The 18,911-nt window shown below is 44.7% G+C and overlaps 1 protein-coding gene across 1 annotated transcript in view; it reads left to right on the forward strand.

The window, feature by feature from the left end:
- Positions 1 to 1,838: 1,838 nt before the first annotated feature.
- Positions 1,839 to 18,911, forward strand: part of rai1 (retinoic acid induced 1) — a 59,912-nt gene continuing 42,839 nt past the window's right edge. The window contains exon 1 of the mRNA XM_087808640.1: positions 1,839 to 2,009. The gene's annotated coding sequence lies outside the window, so the exon portion shown is untranslated. The remainder of the gene's footprint in view (positions 2,010 to 18,911) is intronic.

Here is an 18,911-nt window from a genome sequence, read left to right on the forward strand (position 1 = left end):
ATATGTCCAAACATCAGCTTTAAAAGCTGCTGGAGTCCACTGTATCCTCTCGTCCTCAGTCATCCCCATAATTTCAATTTAACGACTGCTACCATGTAGTGAAATATGTTGAAACATCAGATACAAAATGCGTCACCGTATCCTCTCGTCCTCAGTCATCGCCATGATCTCAATTCAACCGCTGTTACCATGTAGCGAAATATGTTGAAACATCAGCTAGAAAACAAGTTACCGTATCCCCTCGTCCTCAGTCATCGCCATGATCTCAATTCAACCGCTGCTACCATGTAGCGAAATATGTTGAAACATCAGCTAGAAAACAAGCGACCGTATCCCCTCGTCCTCAGTCATCGCCATGATCTCAATTCAACCGCTGCTACCATGTAGCGAAATATGTTGAAACATCAGCTAGAAAACAAGCGACCGTATCCCCTCGTCCTCAGTCATCGCCATGATCTCAATTCAACCGCTGCTACCATGTAGCGAAATATGTTGAAACATCAGCTAGAAAACAAGTGACCGAATCCTCTCGACCTCAGTCGTCGCCATAATTTCAATTTAACGACTGCTACCATGTAGCGAAATATGTTGAAACATAAGATTGAACACGAGTGTCTGTATCCTCTCGTCCTCAGTCATCGCCAGATTTTACTGTTACATTAGCAAAATATGTCCAAACATCAGCTTTAAAAGCTGCTGGAGTCACTGCATCCTCTCGTCCTCAGTCATCGCCGGGATCTAACAGAACAAATTCCGAATGGTTCCTTTAGCTGCGGGGGATGTAATGACTGCTGCCATCTAGTGGCTTGGATGTTTAAATCGCAACACAAAAAAATTATTAATTAAAAAAGAAAATCACTATGATAAAAATTAAATTATTATATTCTTTTTAATTGTTATTGATATTAGTATGGTACAGTGAACAAAAAAAAGTATTGCAATATTTAAGTGCATTTATCCTTCAGTGTAAACTACACTACACAGGGACGCACACATGTGCACACACTCTCAGTGTTGTGTACGCTTTAGGTGTGGGTCTGTTCGTGTGCATCGACACACACACAAGACACACACTCACAGATGACTAGAGGGACCAACACGTGAGTCAATATCTTTGGGGGGAAAACGAACACAAACACACACACATAGAGAGACCAACAATACTTGAAACATGCACTTCAGGTACGACACACACTCGCTCCGCCGTGAAGGGTCATCAACCAGAACACACCGGATCAAAGTGGACCCGAGCTCTGGACCAGGAGAGTGCGGTCGGATTTTCTTTTTTTTGAAACCACCTGAAGTATGTCCAGAACAATCTCTGCTGTCACACACACACACACACACACGTCCACACCACCCACTCAAGAGAGGGAGTGAAGGACGGGGGGAGGGTGTGTGTGTGTGGAGTGTGTGTGTGTGTGTGAGGGTGTGTGTGTGTGGACCTGGAACACAGAGGGGGTCTTTGATGCTGCTGCTCGGCCCCTGTCAGGTGCTTCTGCGGGAGGAGGAGGGGGAGCAGGTGGTCCCACGGTTCACCCTCACGTCAGGCACACGTATGTGGTGGCTGTCGACTCACCCCGACACCGCCGCCGCCCCCCCGATCCTCGCCCCCCACTTCCTCGCCCCCCGTTCCTCCAGCTAATTCCATTATAAATTCCCGACTAGAAGGAAGAGAGGCCGTCGTCTAATTGCTTTCTTATCCCCTCGAGTCGCTCTCCTCTCTCCTTCACCGTCACCCCGTCTCCCCCCCACCTCCTCCTCAGCCCACCCCTCGCCCTACAACATGGCAGGCAGGGGAGGGAGGTGAGTAAGAGAGAGAGGGAGGGAGAGAGAGAGGGAAGGAGAGAGAGAGAGAGAGAGAGAGAGAGAGGGAGACAGGCTGCTGCTGTCAGGGAGTTCTGGTTCCATTTTCAGCATCGCGGTGGAAAAGGATTGAGCCTCGGTGCTCGACGCTCTGCTCAGATACGCCAGAGGAACGTCAGAGGGAAGTGAACCGACAACTCCAGGTACTGGACCCTTTTTTTTTCTTTCCCGTGAAAGGACATAGACCGGGTGAGAAGTGGGAGATTAAAAAAAAAAAAGAAAAAAAAAAAAAGGGGGTGTGTGTGCATGCCAATGAGAAACAGACCTGATGATCTATTTTTTTCACTAGAAAAAACACACACTTCTTAACACCTGCATCTTGTGCTACACAACTTCAGGGAAGACACAAAAAAAATGCTAGTTTTGTATTTATGAGAGTGTGCGGCTGTTTTTTTTTGTGAGACGTTGTTTATGAGTTCAACCATGTGTAATGTTGTGTTCGTGCAAATGAGTCATAGCCGAGCGTGTGTGTGTGTGTGTGCTTCCTCACAAACACACACACACACACAAGTTAAGTGCACAACTTCCCTTTTCGATGAACACACAAAAAAAAAGTCATTTCCGTTGGACTTGTTATTATTTCCTGCTGGTTCTATAAAAAGACGAGGGTGAGACTTGCAGTGTCACTGCTGTCAGCGCCGGAGACGAGAAGGTGCGATTAGAGACGGAGGTGTGTGTGTGTGTGTGTGTGTGTGAGGCAAGAGAACACACACAAAAACATGTATGTGCGAGGGAAGGTGGCGACGACGATGACACGGATCAGGCGCAGGAGTGAGAGCACGGAGGTGTTGAGGAGTGAGAGTTGAGGGATGATGCAGCTGCGTAGAGTCGACGTCGAGGCAGATGTTGTCGTCGTTGTTGTTGTGTTGTTTCTAAACATGTGGAGATTATAACTTCACAACTCAATAGTGTGAGTAAATGTTTTTTTATATATATAATAATACGACAATAATTTGATCATTTAAAGGATGAAACAAGTGTGTTTATATTTTGTTGTGTATCGTACGTGCGTGTAAGGTGTCAACATGGCCACCAGGGGGACAGACGCCGCCACTGGATTGGTCGAATCTTACCTCATGACATGCATTGATCAATAAGAAATATTCACCATTATCACTGTGGTTTTCGAATGTAGTCATTAGCACAGGGATTTATCTTTGGTTGTTGCCTGCGACGGGAGCAAAGTTCACACAAGTTGAAAAATATTTGTTTTACTAAAATTATATATATATATATATATATATATATATATACACATATGACATGTTGATATATATACTATAGCTTTATGTCCAGCTAGGATGGCCAATCGAGCCCAGAGAAAGAAAGGACTACTTGTTTTAATTCATGTTGAATTTTACATTTTATATTATTTAGGAAACATTTTTATTTAACTATTAAATATTAAATAATTTAAAAAAGAAAAAAAATATATAAATATTTTCATAATACTTCGGATTATATTGAAGAACAGGAAATAATCTTATTAAATTAAATAATAAAGATAGAAATATGCATTTTAAGAACAAAATATAGAATTTATACGATTCCTTCTGGAGTCGACTGTATCCTCACATCCTCAGTCATCGCCAGGATCTAACAGGATTCCATGATTTCTTTCACTGCGGAGGACGTGATGACTGCTGCCATCTAGTGGCCGGGTGTTTAAATTGCAACACAAAAATGAACAAATGTCTCCTTTTTTTTGTTAATTAAAAAAGAAAATGACTATGATGAAAATTAAATAATAATATATTTATTGTTTATTACAAAAAAAAAAAAAAAGTATTGCAACATTTAAGCGCATTTTTACTTCTTACTATCTCAGTGTTGTGTACGCTTTAGGTGTGCGTCTGTTTGTGTGCATTTTAAGAACAGAATATAGAACTTCTACGATCAAACTAAACCTTCCTCTGCCCTTGTATGTACAGTACAAATCTGGAATACCTCAGTTGTCGTGGAGACACTGTGTTAATAAGTAAATAATTGATAAGTCCAGCATGTTTATCCTTTAGAGCCTCGATCTTTCGGAGAGGTTGTGGATATTTATCCGGTGTGTGAACTTGTGTATTCTCTCCATCATTCTCCGCCTCGACATGGGTTCCCTGCGTGATGCAAGCGCATGAAAGGCTGATTAGAATAAAGATAGTGCGGGCGGTTCACGGTGAGCGTCCACCTGGCGATGCGTTCAGGTGCGACGCTAGTAAAGGGCACTCTTGAAATTGGACATCTCTCCCCTTTTTCCTCCCCCCTTCCCCCCCCAATCCCGTCTCCTCGCCCAGACCAAAAACAAACAACGAGAGGTCAAGTAAAGGAGACGATTAAAAGTTGAAGGAGGGGGAAAAAAAAACAACGTCGTCGTCGTCTCACCCTTTTAATAAAATGACTCCAAAAAAATTGATCCGTCCATTAGCTTTATATCCTTCAATCACTTAACTCCGCCGCCATCTCGTGGGCGAGGGAGTCTCGTGTGTGTTTACAAGCCAAGCCACGAGCGCCCGTCTAATTGTCCCGCGGGCTGACGGTTACTCACCGTTTCGGGGCGTAGAGGTCGGGGGGTCATTAGCCGGGACGCGGGAGACGGAATGTGTTTGTCGCTCATTAAAAGCGCCGCGAACGCGAGGGTTCCCGGCGACGGTTATTAAAAGTGCAAACGCACGCACGCCGACGGGCGGCTTATGAACGCGAACGCTCCACCTATGACTCACCCGCCCATCATTGGTATTCACCCCGGACGACCATCGCGCTTCGCTTTCCAGCAACGCCACGGTTCCTTCGTGGATGCATCGGAGACGTACAGTCGATTCTGTCGCTTTAGATCAAAATCAGGAGCCAAAGATCTTCGTTCGTCAGAGCTACGTCATCGGAGACTCGCAGTAGAGCATGTTCAGCTCGAAAGAATCGCCTTCCAAGACCTTAAAACCACATTGGCAACATAGAGCTACCGTGACAAACATGCAATTGATTCTAAAGTCGCAGGTTTGTTTAGTATCATCGCGTCATGGTCTATGGCAGTGGTTCCCAAGATCGGTACCGGTTTGTTACCGGGCCGCAGAGAAAGAACTTGTATTATTGATTACTTATGTCTGAAATGTGGTTCGTTTTGACAAAAACATGGCATTTTCTCCAAAGGAAAAGTAGCTTGTGACTCTTGATACGTCAAAACACTTGTTTTAGTCAAGTTTACTTAAAAAATGAACCTGAAAACTAGTGAAAATTTGTTCTGTTTTTATCTAAAGGTTGGTCGTGAACTTAATGCCGATGTAATAAGTCCAAGTCTGACGTAGGAGTCTGATTTCAATATCGTCTTTTCATTCTTTGAGGCTCAATTTAACTTAGTTGTCTTAGTGTTTGTTCTCCTTTCCAAACAAATTACAGTTTTACTCTCATTGTCCACTGCCTTGACCTCTGTCCCTTATCTTATCTTAAACACTGACATCTTCACAGGTCAACACATCAACATTAATTTGCTTAGATTTTGGGCCAACCATCCGACGGGCCACGTATAATGACTCGTTGAGCGTGAGTTTGACACGTGTAATATAAGATATATAAAGATTAGTACAGTTATCTAAATAGTCTTGGTGACACTATTCTTCTTTTCGTTGTATCCTCTTCCTTGTGTTACTTCCTTTACACCTCCTTTTTCTTTATATTTGCACTTTGTAATCCCTTGCACTTTGTAATCCCTTGCACTTTGTTCTTTATATTTGCACTTTGTAATCCCTTGCACTTTGTTCTTTATATTTGCACTTTGTCATCCCTTGCACTTTGGTTTGCTCATTTTTATAATTAATCTAGCATCTTCTGTGTTCTGGAAATCCAATTTCCCAAAGGAGATAATAAAGTGTATTTATCCATCTACACTATATTAGCCTGATATAAACGTACATGTACGACATAGAGAGTCTTATACCGTGACATACTTTGCAAATGGTCATTTTTGACCTTCCTAATCCCAACAGAAAGTCTGGCTCATCGAAGATGACCTTTCCTCTGTAGACATCATAACTATGAGTATTCAACAGATGGCGCTAGCTAGAAAAAGTATTTAAAAAAAAAGCCAAACACAACAGGAAGTCGGAGCCCTAGATGCCAGAGCAAGATTCGTGGAGACGATATATACGATCGTGACACCTGGGTAAGCATTCATTTCGCAGCGACACCTGAACTTGGTCGACATGGTTGCCATGGCGACATGCGTTGCAAGCAACATGTATGACCAGACTTTCATTGTACAGTGTGAGGTTATGGATTACATCTTGTTAAAACCTGCCATTAGAGTTTCAGTTTACCAGTGTCACGTCCAGCACCAGAACTTTTTCTCGATTCCCTCACACGTCCCATCTGGTCTGGTTATTGAGGCGAGACACCACTTCTGGAGGTACGATTAGAAAAATGTACGACAAAACACTACATACAAGCATCTACCGAAATGACCTTTTTAAAGCAACATTTACAGAATAAATCCCAAGTTAGAAATGAAACTCTTCTTGGGTCAACGCGGCGTCAGCAGAATTTGAGTTCTTTCATGTTAGTTCTGACATGGTGTCAAGGAAAACACAAGCGTGTTCAGCATGCACGCACACGCCGCCAAGAAGGTACACCGTGTTCTCGACCACTAGGCAAGATCTGATAACACGTACTTGCTGCACACGTGCACAATGATCCTTCATAAGGCCTCCACCTATGTGTCCGAATCTCAAACTTTTTTTTTGGGACCCACCGAGTCACAGAGTCTGATACTTGGGAGACCCCCCCCCCCCCCCACCCTCCTCCTCAGACCCTCCCTTTAGACCCAGCAAAATGAGAGACATCAGAGGGAGAGCGAGGGGTAGAGGAAGAGCAAGAGGTTACTGCAGGGGAGAGAAGACAGTGAGGAAAAGGAGGTGGAGGGGGGAGACTCATCTGTATGCTGCTTACAGTTTGCAGCTTGTTTGATCTGGAGGGAGAACTTAGCGCTGGATGTTGAGGTGCTGCAGAGTGTGAAAGGCAGAGACACAGTAGAATGTGTGTGTGTGTGTGTGTGTGTGTGTGAGATGGTAGAGCGGAAAAAAAACGTAACAATCTGCAGGATCAATTTTAGGGACGAGATGGAAGCGAGAACAATTCATAAACGTCTCAGATTAAAGGGAATGTCAAACAAGTCGGCGCGTCGTGTTGCGTTCGCTCCGCAACAGCGGACTCTGTTGGCAGAAAGCAGAACTGCAAGAAAGATCAATTAGAATTTCAGTTTTCATAAAGGATTATTTCAGTTATATTATAAAATGATTAATGATTAATTAAAAGTATTTTGTGTTTGAAAACATGTTTTTGTTTTTATGATTTTGTTGCGTCATAATACGACGTGTTCCCTCGCCAGAGTGGAGAGGAATATTCTCAGAATCTCTTTTTTGAAGTCGGGGGGGTTTTGATTTGGTCTACGTTCCTAGTGAGACCCGACAGCGGTGTAGCTCTCTGCAGATCATCAGCCGGACGTGGCGTCTCATCTGATCACTCCCTCGTCGCTGCAGTGGAGGCGAACAGCCTTGTGATGCTGCTGCTGATGGGGGGGCGGGATGGGGGTGCAGGGGGATCAGGGGGTGCAGGAGTCCAATCCTTCATCACTGATGAGTATGTGATCAAATGCGTCTCATTAGAGCTGAACACATCACGCTTGTAGAAGATTAGTAATAAACGCGCCTGAACGCTGCACACATTCTAATGTGTGTGTGTGTGTGTGTGCGCGAGTGTGTGTCTCTGGGGGATCATTAAAAAGTGAGTCGATGTATGTGTTGAATAAATAGTGACATCTAGTGGAGAAGAGGTTGAAACTCTGCCCCATGACTTTCAAGTTGACAAAAACCTGATGTAGATCGAGAACTAAGTGAGGGTAAGACCAGTTCTGTATCTCAAATCGCATACTAGCATACTCAAAGTTAGTATTTTTAGTGCGTTAGTGCGTCTCAATTCTTAGTATGCGAAATTAAGTGCGCCATGCACACTAAATTGGCGTACTTAAACGCCAACAAAACTGAGTACGGTTCGATGGACACTATCTACACTAAACGGCTGCCATCTTAGTGACGTTTTAAACGGAAGTTACGGTGCTGATACCAGCGTAAATATCTCGCAAATATTTCGTTTCTCATATTTTCTATTTAATTCTTTTAACAAACTTGCAAAACATGCTGCCAGCAGGTGGTGATAGTGTTCCTACAGCTTGTTGAAACCATTGTTAAATAGTAGTAGAAGAAGAAGAAGCTGTCGCGTCATTTCCTGTTAGTGCGCAGCGGCAGTGTTCTATTTTAGACGTACTATCTGAGAATTTGCGTACAAGTTAGTACGTACACTATCCTGATGCATACTAACTTCTAGTATACTAAGTATGCGATTTGAGACACAGCACGAGACAATGACTAAAACCAAGATATCAGTGGTAGATTTTGAGCAGGAAAAACAAACACTTTTTAGACACCATAACAGGGAAAAAATAAACAGTAGTACTTGAGCCTAAATGTTACCATGATAAAGCCTAACAAGTCTTACCAAAACCAGATCAACACCAAAACCAATCTGCTCAGAGACAACATTGCATACCAATAAAGACGCAAAATTGTATAAGACTGACGTCAAACTCGTTTTTCCCGCAAGATGGTGGCTCGAAAATAGATTAATGTTGATATCGTGTACAGGTGCCAGTGTTTAAGCCAAGATAAGATACAGAGATTATCGAATACTATCAAGAAACTTCCAAAAAAACGGAAATATGATGTTAAAGTAAAGGAATTTGAAGGGAGTTTTTGATGAAGAACAAACACAGAATTAATCGCGATATTTAAAGCTTCCGAAATTGAAAATACAATATCCAAATCAGACTTTTTGTTACAGTTGAGAAAACATACCTTTTAGTTTAGCCCACGACTGACCATGCCAAAGAATCCAACTGTAGAAAAAAGAAAATGAATTCCCCAAAAAGAACTTTAACCACCAAATAAAAGGTTAAAACAGATGATAAAAGTAGTTTTCTTAAGGACAATAACGTCCCACATACAGTTTTGAACTTCACAACACAAAGGTGTCAGGTCCAACTCGACCGAGGCACCCGAACGTTAACCTCTACCCTCCACTGGGTCGAGACAGAAGCGCCTTCAATCTTTCACCCGAACCGCCGCCGAACCCGTAATGTAGACGGATAAGACGCCGGAGCGATAAGTACTTCACTACATGGTCGGTAAAATTGATTACGCCGCTCTCGCCGTCTCACCGATCACTCCATTCTGCTGCGTCACAAAAACAGGCGCATTACGGTCACATGGAAAGGCTTGAGCCGCTGCAGTTTATGAACGACTCGACCCCCTCGCCACGGTTTCTCCCCACCCGGCTGCGTGTCAAGGGTGACAAAATCCAGCGACTCAACGACTGAAACGACCTCCTCGCGCTTTTTTTTTTTTTTTTTACCGCATCACACTTTCATTGACTTTTCTCTTGAACTTTGGAAGCACGTGGTGAATCATTTGCTTGTTGTTTTTTTGAGGTTTCCCGAAATGTGCGCGGCGAAAAGGTTTTCACCGCCCGCGCAGCTGTTCGCTGCAGCTGGCGAGAGAAAAGCTATCATTTTTAGCAGCGGTGTGTGTTCGTCTCCGTCGAGAATCAGAGAAACGACGAAAAGTTGTGATGTGCGTCAGAGGTTTTTGCCAAGTGTTGAGCCGGAAAAAAAAAAGAGTTTAGAGATATTAAAGCAGCTGTTTAGAAGAGAAATGTGGAAGACAATTACTGGAACCGCTAACCGTTGCGTTCGTACGGCGACCAAAGCGGTGCGAGAAAAGTTTCTCCAGCCTCCCACTGGGTCCGGTCGTCCGGCTGCTGGTGTTACGCAAGTGCTGGGGAACCATAGCGAAAAATGGGGAAAGAAAAGAAACTAAAAGTGAGGATTCAATTGAAATAATAACTCTGTCTATTGAGGCTTTTCAACCAAAACGACCTGTAGACCAGATTCTTATTATGTCAAGACCTCTCTACTACGACTACTTCCTGTTGAATTTTAGGCAAACATATGCAATGTTATAAATCATTTAGTCTTATATTGTAGTCCTTGTTGACGTTGCGATACTAGCATCAATGTTTTTTTTGCCATTCCTTTGTTAAATCTTTTGTTTCTGTGTCAACTCAATGAACTTAAAGGTTAGTTCAATTCACTTTATGGTGTAGATTAGAGGTATTACTGGTATTTGCGTATATAAATAAAGAGTCTTTTAACCTAAAAAAAACTTTGGGGCGGGTCATTTGTGACGTTCTAAGATGGATCTCAATGGAAAAGTAAGTAAGTAAGTAAGTAATATTTATTTATATAGCGCTTTTCGAGACCAGGGTCACAAAGCGCTTAAACAATCAAAACAATACTCAAAAAAGTACATACTTTAAAGATCAAGATAATACTGAGAACAACACAGGAGTTCGAGAAATTCAAGGAAAAGCCTGAACATAAGTCGTTAGAGATTCAAGTTTCTAGACATCGTGACCATGAGTACTCGACGGATGCCACGAGTTAGAACAAGGACAAAGAAGCCAAAGATAACAGGAAGTTGGACACGAAACGCCAAAGGAAGCTTTTTTGTAACTAGCAAAGGGTCGTGTTTAAATGGTTCTAATGCATAAACAAATGTATTTTGTATTTATTATTCATTTACATTTTCATAAAACACTTCCCTTCTTTTTGTGTGTAATTTTTTGTTTATATATTTATCCCTCAAAACCTTTTTTTCACGTTAATTTAAGAAATGTTTTGAAAAAAACTCATCTATACAAAAATACAATTGCAGCTTATTTAGCTTAAAAAATGTCAAAGCCTAATGACGCTTTTTTTAGGGATTTTTTTTCCGTCTTCCTTTTGACGGTCCCTAACAACATTCACAGAATTTAATGTGGCCCTTGAAGAATTCGAATTGCCAACCCCTGATCTAGACCAAAGATTCTCGGGTTACCCTAAAAAAACAAGCGGCGTAGTAGAGTGTCGATATTACTACGGGTAACTATTTACGGGTAAAATGGTCGTAGGTCAAATAGATGGAAGGGTCAGATCTGAAACCTTCAGCTAGAAAACCCACATTTAAAAAAAAAAACAGTGTTACCCAGAATCCCCGTTTAGGAGACAAAACTGCATCGTCATCCACTGGAGACCAATGCTGTCTCAAATCGCATACTAGCGTACTCAAAGTTAGTATTTTTGGTGCGTTAGTGCGTCTCAATTCTTGGTATGCGAAATTTAGTGAGCCATGTACACTAAATCGTCGTACTAAAAAAAAAATATATATATATATATATCTTCATATACTTACAGGTGTATTTTCAGCAGCAGTAGAAGGATGACACGTCTTCGCTGCTGATACCAGCTTTAATATCTCGCGAATATTTAGTTTCTCATATTTTTTCTTTATTTCTTATTCCAAACTTTCAAAACGTGCTGCCAGCAGGTGGTGATAGCGTTTAAACAGCTGTTAACAATCATCCTTAAATAGTAGTAGAAGAAGAAGCTGTTGCGTCATTTCCTGTTAGTGCGTAGCAGCAGAGTTTGATTTGAGACGTACTATCTGTGGAGAATTTGCATACTAGTTAGTACGTACACTATCCTGATGCATACTTACTTTTAGTATACTAAGAGAGGTATGCGATTTGAGACACAGCACGTGAATGGAGTCGCGACCCCACGAACAACCGATCAATACTGCAACTATTTGACTGCATTTAGTACTCCTAGCATGCAAAGCGATAAATAAACCACGGGGGGGGGGGTTATAAAACATGCATGTCCGTCAAAGGATTGTTATGAAATGTTGTGAGCGAGTCTCCCACGTACGGCTCCAAGGATCAGTGTAGAACCGAAGGAACTCGAGCGGAAGTTCATGCATCTATGCAGGTTTAAGGTCAGTAGGCTGTGTGTGTGTGTGTGTGTGCATCTGTGTGTGAACGAAGATCTCCCGCCGAACACATGAATGAATAAACACGTTCGCGGCTCCTCGGAAACCTGTTGCCGTATTAACCGCCCTTCGCACGATTATTTTTGGGTGAGGTTAACGGTGACGCCTCCCGCCGAGGGGTCCCTCGAGGATGATGCTAACCCTTTGTAGCGCTGCTGGTTGCTAGGCTACATGTGCGTACATGTTTACCAGTTGACGGAGACCAAACGCTATAGTCTTGAAGAGACTCAGCTTCCATAGCAACCGGCGACACACGTCCTGGTTGAAGAAGATTGTGTGTGTGTGTATGTGTGTGTGTGCGTGTGTGTATGTATGTGTGTGTGTGGCTCGTGTCATCCCAAGGTGGCGCCCCCCTGTTCCAAATCCACAGAGTGGGCACACGTGGGTCTTTAATGGGCACTAACAAAGCTGCTGAGGAGATAGCAGTCGGGGGGTCCGGTGGGGGGGCGACGATCATTGGTATGTGGAAGACGGACAAAGTCAAAAAGCGGGCGTGATAACAGGACGGCGGTTTTGTTCCCCCCCCCACCACCACCACCACCACCGCCGCCGCCGCCGTTTCTCCGCCTCCATCGCTATTTTCGTTTGCTTCCTCGGCGTTTCATCTCTCGTTCTGTTTGCTCTCCCTTCTCTTATCTCTACCTCCTCACACTGTTTGTCTTCCCTTCGCTCTCTCTCTCTCTCTCTCTCGCTCTCTCTCTCCGTCTGTCTGAGGTTGCGGGCGGTACTGCGGGGGCAGATCGGTCCGTCACCTCGGAGAGAGACGTGCATACGCACCCACGCACTTAAACGCCCCGGTGTCAAAATATAAAAACAGTTGAACTCTCCAAGCGTTCGGACGGCAATTAAAAGACGGACGGACGTCAGAGACGGTGTGTGTTTGTTGATCTTCCCAAGGTGTGTGTGCTCGACCAACCCAGACGTGGGGTGGGGGGGGGGGGGGTGAGCGCGAGTAGAGTCTGGATATGGCTAATTACTAATGTTCTCATGCAGGGAAAACAAGAGGGAGATGCTAATGACCTCCCTCAATCAGATGTCTACCGGCTGACCTCTCCGTCGCCATGGCAGCCAGAGGAGAGAGAGAGAGAGACACACACACACGAACACACACACCTGAGGTGGAGCTTCACAACAAGACTTTGCTGCCAAAACTGAAATTAAAAGACGGTCGGAAATGGTCGATGATCGCGATGCCGTTTTTTTTTTTTTTTTTTTGCTGTGGTCAGCGAAATTGGTGCGTCTTTTCGTCCCTCGACCGTTATCGCACCAAGTTTGTGGTTTTGCGAAACTGAAACTGAAAGTCGAATAATCTCGAGTGAACCCCCTTCATTCTGAAGCCTCATCAAGCAGCTGTTGTCGCTTTTCTAGCCTCTCGTTTTTTTTTGATTCCGCGTTCGTTGTTCTCTCTCTCGTCGTTTGTTTGTCTGCGTCAAGACTTCGGATTGACCATCTGCTCCACTCGTAAATCAACAAAAGAGTACGACGGAGCGGCGATGCTGGAAAGCATAAAAAAGAAACGTCGTTTTTTTTCAAACATCGCTCGTCTGTGGGCCCCTACCGTAGCCGCCGCCGCCATCTTTCGGGCATGTGGTCGCAAACCAAACAAAGCTAAAAAGTTGACTCCGCTATCGAGCTAAAACTCGCTTCAGCTCGGATTCGGATGCGCTCGCACGCCGAACGCCCTCCTCGTAAACCGTCGCCACGGTTAATCCGCGGCGACAAACACGCACTCGCTGGGGCCCTTGTATGCAAAGCGTCGACTCTCACCTGCAGCTCGCGGGCGACGCCGGCAATGCATACTAAAAAGATCAGGGCGGAAGCGTCGCCCGAAGAGCCGTGGGGAGAGATGAATGAGACAAGAGGAAGATGGAGTGAAAGATAGATGGATGAAGGGAGGAGGCCAAAGGGACAGAGGGGTTTTTTTTCGCGGCCTCTGAGATCTGTAATGAAATCTTCGGCGAGGACGGACAGGATGCTACTCACTTATTCTGGCAGGATAACCGACCCGCATTAGAATGCATTAGCTTAGCTGGCTAATATCGAAATCTGTGAGGACGGAATTAGCATGAAGTGCCATCCAATACTCTTGCACTCATCTGTCTTTCCCAAGGAAAAAAAAAAAGCTCCCCTTGTGATTCGCGAGGTGTTATAAGCCTGGACTGGCAATAACTCACAGCAAGCTAAGCAGTTTTTCCCCTCCAGCGAATTATAATACAGCCGGGGACGCTTTAGCATGCTAGCTTGTGTAAGCATGAGTCACATGATTTTTTTTTAGAGAGAGAGAGAAAGAGTGAAAAATTAAACAACAAAGTAGTCACTTTACCCTTCGGCCATCGTTGTAGCCGTGTTGGTTTATGCGCCCTGACACCTGGAGTCACGCTCGCACTCCAAAGAGGTGCGAATCCCAAATGACGAGACGACAATCGGTATCAAAATAAAGTGTCTTTTTTCGGTAGCAATTTGAGCCACATTTGGGTCGTTGATGGATGAAAGTGCTGAGGTTGACATTGGGAGTGGCTACTGTAGGAAAGGACAGGAGCTAGAAATGTGTAGATTTGATTGATGGCTCATGGTGAGACATCATTTGGTGAAGGCCAGATGGTTTTGGACACGTGGAGAATCTGGTCTCCGTATCCCAGAGTGCAACAGGAGCGTAATAACTGTCAATATACCCCCCCCCCCCCTCACGAAAATGACTTTCTGTGTTAAATGTGCGATTATTTTTTTAACTTAAAATCAGTCTCATCATATTCATGCTTTATAACTTCTTCTTGTTTTTTTTTTGATGTAGGCATTAGCTCCTGACTTCAAGTAACCAAAAAAGTAAGCAATCCAAAAGCCTTCTTTTTTTTTACTTAACAAAAAAACTTTAGAAAAAATGAATATGGTGAGTTTTATTTTTACGTAGCCATTAACTATTGGCTTTAAGCAAACACAATACAAGAGGGAGTAACAAGTCTGCAGCAGAAAAGCCAAAATGTTTACAAGAACAAAAAACTGTTAACAACCATGAATAGTGTGTGTTTTATTCGAGATGTAGCCATTAGCTCCTGGCTTCAATCTACCAAAATTCCAGAGGTAGTTACTACTCTGCACCTGTGAAGCCATTGTTTTTACTTTTCAACAACAAAACAACTTAAAGAAAAATGAATATAGTGAGTTTTATTTTAGTAGTAGCCATTAGCTCCTGACTTTAAGCAAACAAAATACAAGAGGGAGTAACTAGTCTGCGGTGGAAAATCCAAAATGTTTACATTTCAACAAGAACAAAAAACAGTTGCAAATCATGAATATGGTACGTATTATTTTAGATGTAGCCATTAGCTCCTGGCTTCAATCAACCCAAATTCCAGAGGTAGTAACTAGTTTGTGCCAAAGACGCCATTGTTTTTACTTTTCAACAACAAAACAACTTAAAGAAACATGAATATTGTGAGTTTTATTTTAGATGTAGCCATTAGCTCCTGGCTTCAATCAACCAAAACGGAAACGTAGAGCAATTAGTCGGCACCGAAAAAAGCCAAGATGTTCACTTTTCAACAACGTTAAAAAAAAACTGTTGCAAGCCATGAATATGGTATGTTTTATTTTAGATGTAGCCATTAGCTCCTGCCCTCAAACAAACAAAATTCCAGAGGTAGTAACTAGTTTGTGCCAAAGACGCCATTGTTTTTACTTTTCAACAACAAAACAAGTTAAAGAAACATGAATATCATGAGTTTTATTTTAGTAGTAGCCATTAGCTCCTGGCTTCAATCAACCAAAATGGAAACGTAGAGTAACTAGTCAGCACCGAAAAAAGCCAAAATGTTCACTTTTCAACAACGTTAAAAAGAAAATGTTGCAAGCCATGAATATGGTACATTTTATTTTAGATGTAGCCATTAACTCCTGCCCTCAAACAAACAAAATTCCAGAGGTAGTAACTAGTTTGTGCCAAAGACGCCATTGTTTTTACTTTTCAACAACAAAACAACTTAAAGAAACATGAATATTGTGAGTTTTATTTTTGATGTAGCCATTAGCTCCTGGCTTCAATCAACCAAAATGGAAACGTAGAGCAATTAGTTGGCACCGAAAAAGCTAAATGTGAGTCCATGTGCATCAGGAAGCCACTTTTAAACAAGAAAAAGTGTGTTTGTAACACAGAACCTCCTCAAAGGTCGTCTTGACTGGGGTCAGTAAAGGACAAACTAAACGTTTCTATAGCATCAGCTGTAAAAACAAGACGTGTTGAATTGACGGTGAAACGCCATCATAGAAGTATGTTGTCGCCCGTTGGTTTCCTGGGTAAACTCATCCAATTATCCGCCTTTTCTTTAACCCACAGCTTTTCTCTCCACCTCTTTCTTCCCCCTCTTCCCCCATCTGGCTCTCAGTGTGTCGCAGCTCCGCATCCCAGTCACTCCATCATCCGGCAGTACAGTGTCCTCTCCTTCATTTCCCCCCCCCTCTCTCTCCTAAATCCTGCTTTCTTTCTCAATATCTCCTCCCCCCCCCCACCACCTCCACCCCTCTAACATCTGCCAACCTCTCCGCAATCTTCTCTCGTTTCAGCCTCACACCATCACCCCTGTTGCACTTCATTAATGGGTCTGTTCTTCTTTCCTCACGCGTCGCCTCCCCCGTCCCTCCGTCTCACTCGCGGGGACGACACATGATTGCATATATATTCCCCGTCTCATCCGGTCACGTGCTCGCGGCGTACGCACTCTCGCTAATGTATTCCGAGTGCATAATGCCACCGCCAAGGTTAACAGCTGAGGTGCTAATGGAGAGACGGGGAGAGGGACGGGGGGGGGGGGGATTGTGGGTAATGTAGGCAACAAAAAAAACAAGCCTGGCTGAAAGTTGACATCTTTCGGTGTGCGATGATGTCGTCATCGCGAGGCGTAAATCGAACTGGAAATCATCGTCAAAGACGCTCGGAAACGAAGGGATTTCATGGCGCCTTTAAGCTTTTCGTCTTCTCGTTCATAACCATTAACGTGGAGTCGCCGCCGCCGCCGCCGCCGCCGCCGCCGCCTCATTGAAATTCAACGGTTGGCGCCCGAGTGTTTTGTTTGCGTATGTATGTTTGCCACGAGCAGATGCAAAAGGCGTGACAAGAAAATAACCTTCCCCACCGTCTCACCCTCCCCTCCCTCGCCCTCGACTGCTGTGATGACGAGACTCTGGAAGTCTCCCCCCCCCCTCCACCACCACCACCACCAACCACCGCCGCCAACCCCCCTCTATTTTTATCATCTTCGCACACACACACCCACCCACGACACTCTCCAGTCGCTCGCTCCGTCTTCTTTGGTCCGTCTCTCACTCCGTCCTTGGGTGTCTGTTGCCAGCTGTGTCTTGGGGCCAATCGAGTTCCGGCCCCCCCATACGTCCCCACCACCGACACCAACTCTAAACCCTCGTCTCCAGCAGACTTCACCTCCTCCTCCCCCCCCACCCCCTTCTATCTCGCTCTCCTCATCTCTCCACACTCCATCCTTTCGCGACCAGTGGGGCTCCATTGTCACAGCAACCGCTGATAACATCGTCAGCCGAGGGTCTCCGATCTGCCGCCGCGAAATGCCGACACGTCTGCATCCCGGTGATCGCCGCCCACCCCCTCGGTCCGACAATTGGTGCGGAGCACTTTCCATAATATAGGAAACCTAATCTTTTTTAGATGAGAACACAACTGTATTCTCAAATAAAAACAACAACACAGGTATCTCCTTATCTGTTTATGTAAAGTTCCTCTCGTGCTCTCCCGTGGCTGGAGAAAAAAAAAAACGCACAACGCCTCGAGCACGCAATCTTGTTTACTTCACAGCAACACCCACAGTTCTCACCCGGCGTAATAAACCAGCGATTGATCCACTTCACTGGCGGATGTTACGTTTTCTCGGGGGGGCGGGGTGGGAGGGGAAGCTTCTTTTTTGTTTGAAAGAGGGGGTCCGTGGGTATCATGTCCCGGTTGCCTGGTCAGCGGAGCGTCTGTATCAACACAGAAGCAGACGTCGGTAAGGGAGAAACGCACATTTTCAAAAAGGACTCGGGGTGATTGTTGTGGAGGATTTTTGAAGACCTAAGGACTTGTAGTCGGGGTTGACGCTAGGGGGGGGGTTACGAGGGGTTTATTCCTTTTCTTTTTTGCATGTGGAATTCCAGTCAAAAGGTTGAGACTCAAATAGCGTAGGATGGGTTTCGGGGGGCGTTTTAATGCGATTCACACTCCCTGAACTGACACACACTGGCACGTCAAAGGCAAAACAAGGGTTGCCGGCGTAGATAGGTGGGGCACATTAAGATGCCCAGAATACACCATTACATCATCTGTCGCCTTTTCCTGTCACCCCCCCCCCCCCCACTACCTTCTCCTCCCCCTCCTTTTTTCCCTCACCCTTTCATCCATTACCCATCTCGCTCCTCTCCCTTTCAACCACTCCATTGATTAGGCCTTTCAATTTCCGCCTGTAATTCAACTACGCCGTCGTCGCACTTTTATATGTAAATGGGGCCCCGGGAGCCGGCTCTGTCGTCATGGAAACGGGGGCGACACGTATATATAGAGGATGCTCTCATTGACATATCTTCTCTGGAGGGGGGGGGGGTTGTGTTGCAACCTCAAGGTGAAGGTCATGTGACTCAACCGGATGACCAGGATGACCTCATTGTGTGCGACCGTGAGTGACACATATAGCGCCCCCGTTGTCCGCCGCCGCCCTGGACCCTGGTCGCTCACCCTCACCTCTCACCCCCCCCCCACGTCTCGCCATGTTTGTGCGTCGCTTCTAATCACACTGACAGCAGAACACAGCCCGGTGTGACTTCTGCAAACACACACCACGAGCGTAGAGATTCACGCACTTCGACGAACATCTTTTTCCCAGAGAACTTCCAGGCATTAGCCGCTCACGCGTCACACGCCTCGGTTTTTTTTTTGGGTGAGGGGGGGGGGGGTCTTGAGAGCTGTTAATGCGCCTCCCTCTGTGACACTGTCTGTCCCTGTGTGTCGCTGTGAGGACATTTCTAGGTCACCAGGATGTCAAAGCAATCTGTGTGTGTGTGTGTGTGTGTGTGTGTGTGTGCATGTGTGTGTGT

The sequence above is a fragment of the Callionymus lyra genome, chromosome 15, assembly GCF_982586985.1.
Source record: "Callionymus lyra chromosome 15, fCalLyr1.hap1.1, whole genome shotgun sequence".
Lineage (NCBI taxonomy): Eukaryota > Metazoa > Chordata > Actinopteri > Syngnathiformes > Callionymidae > Callionymus > Callionymus lyra.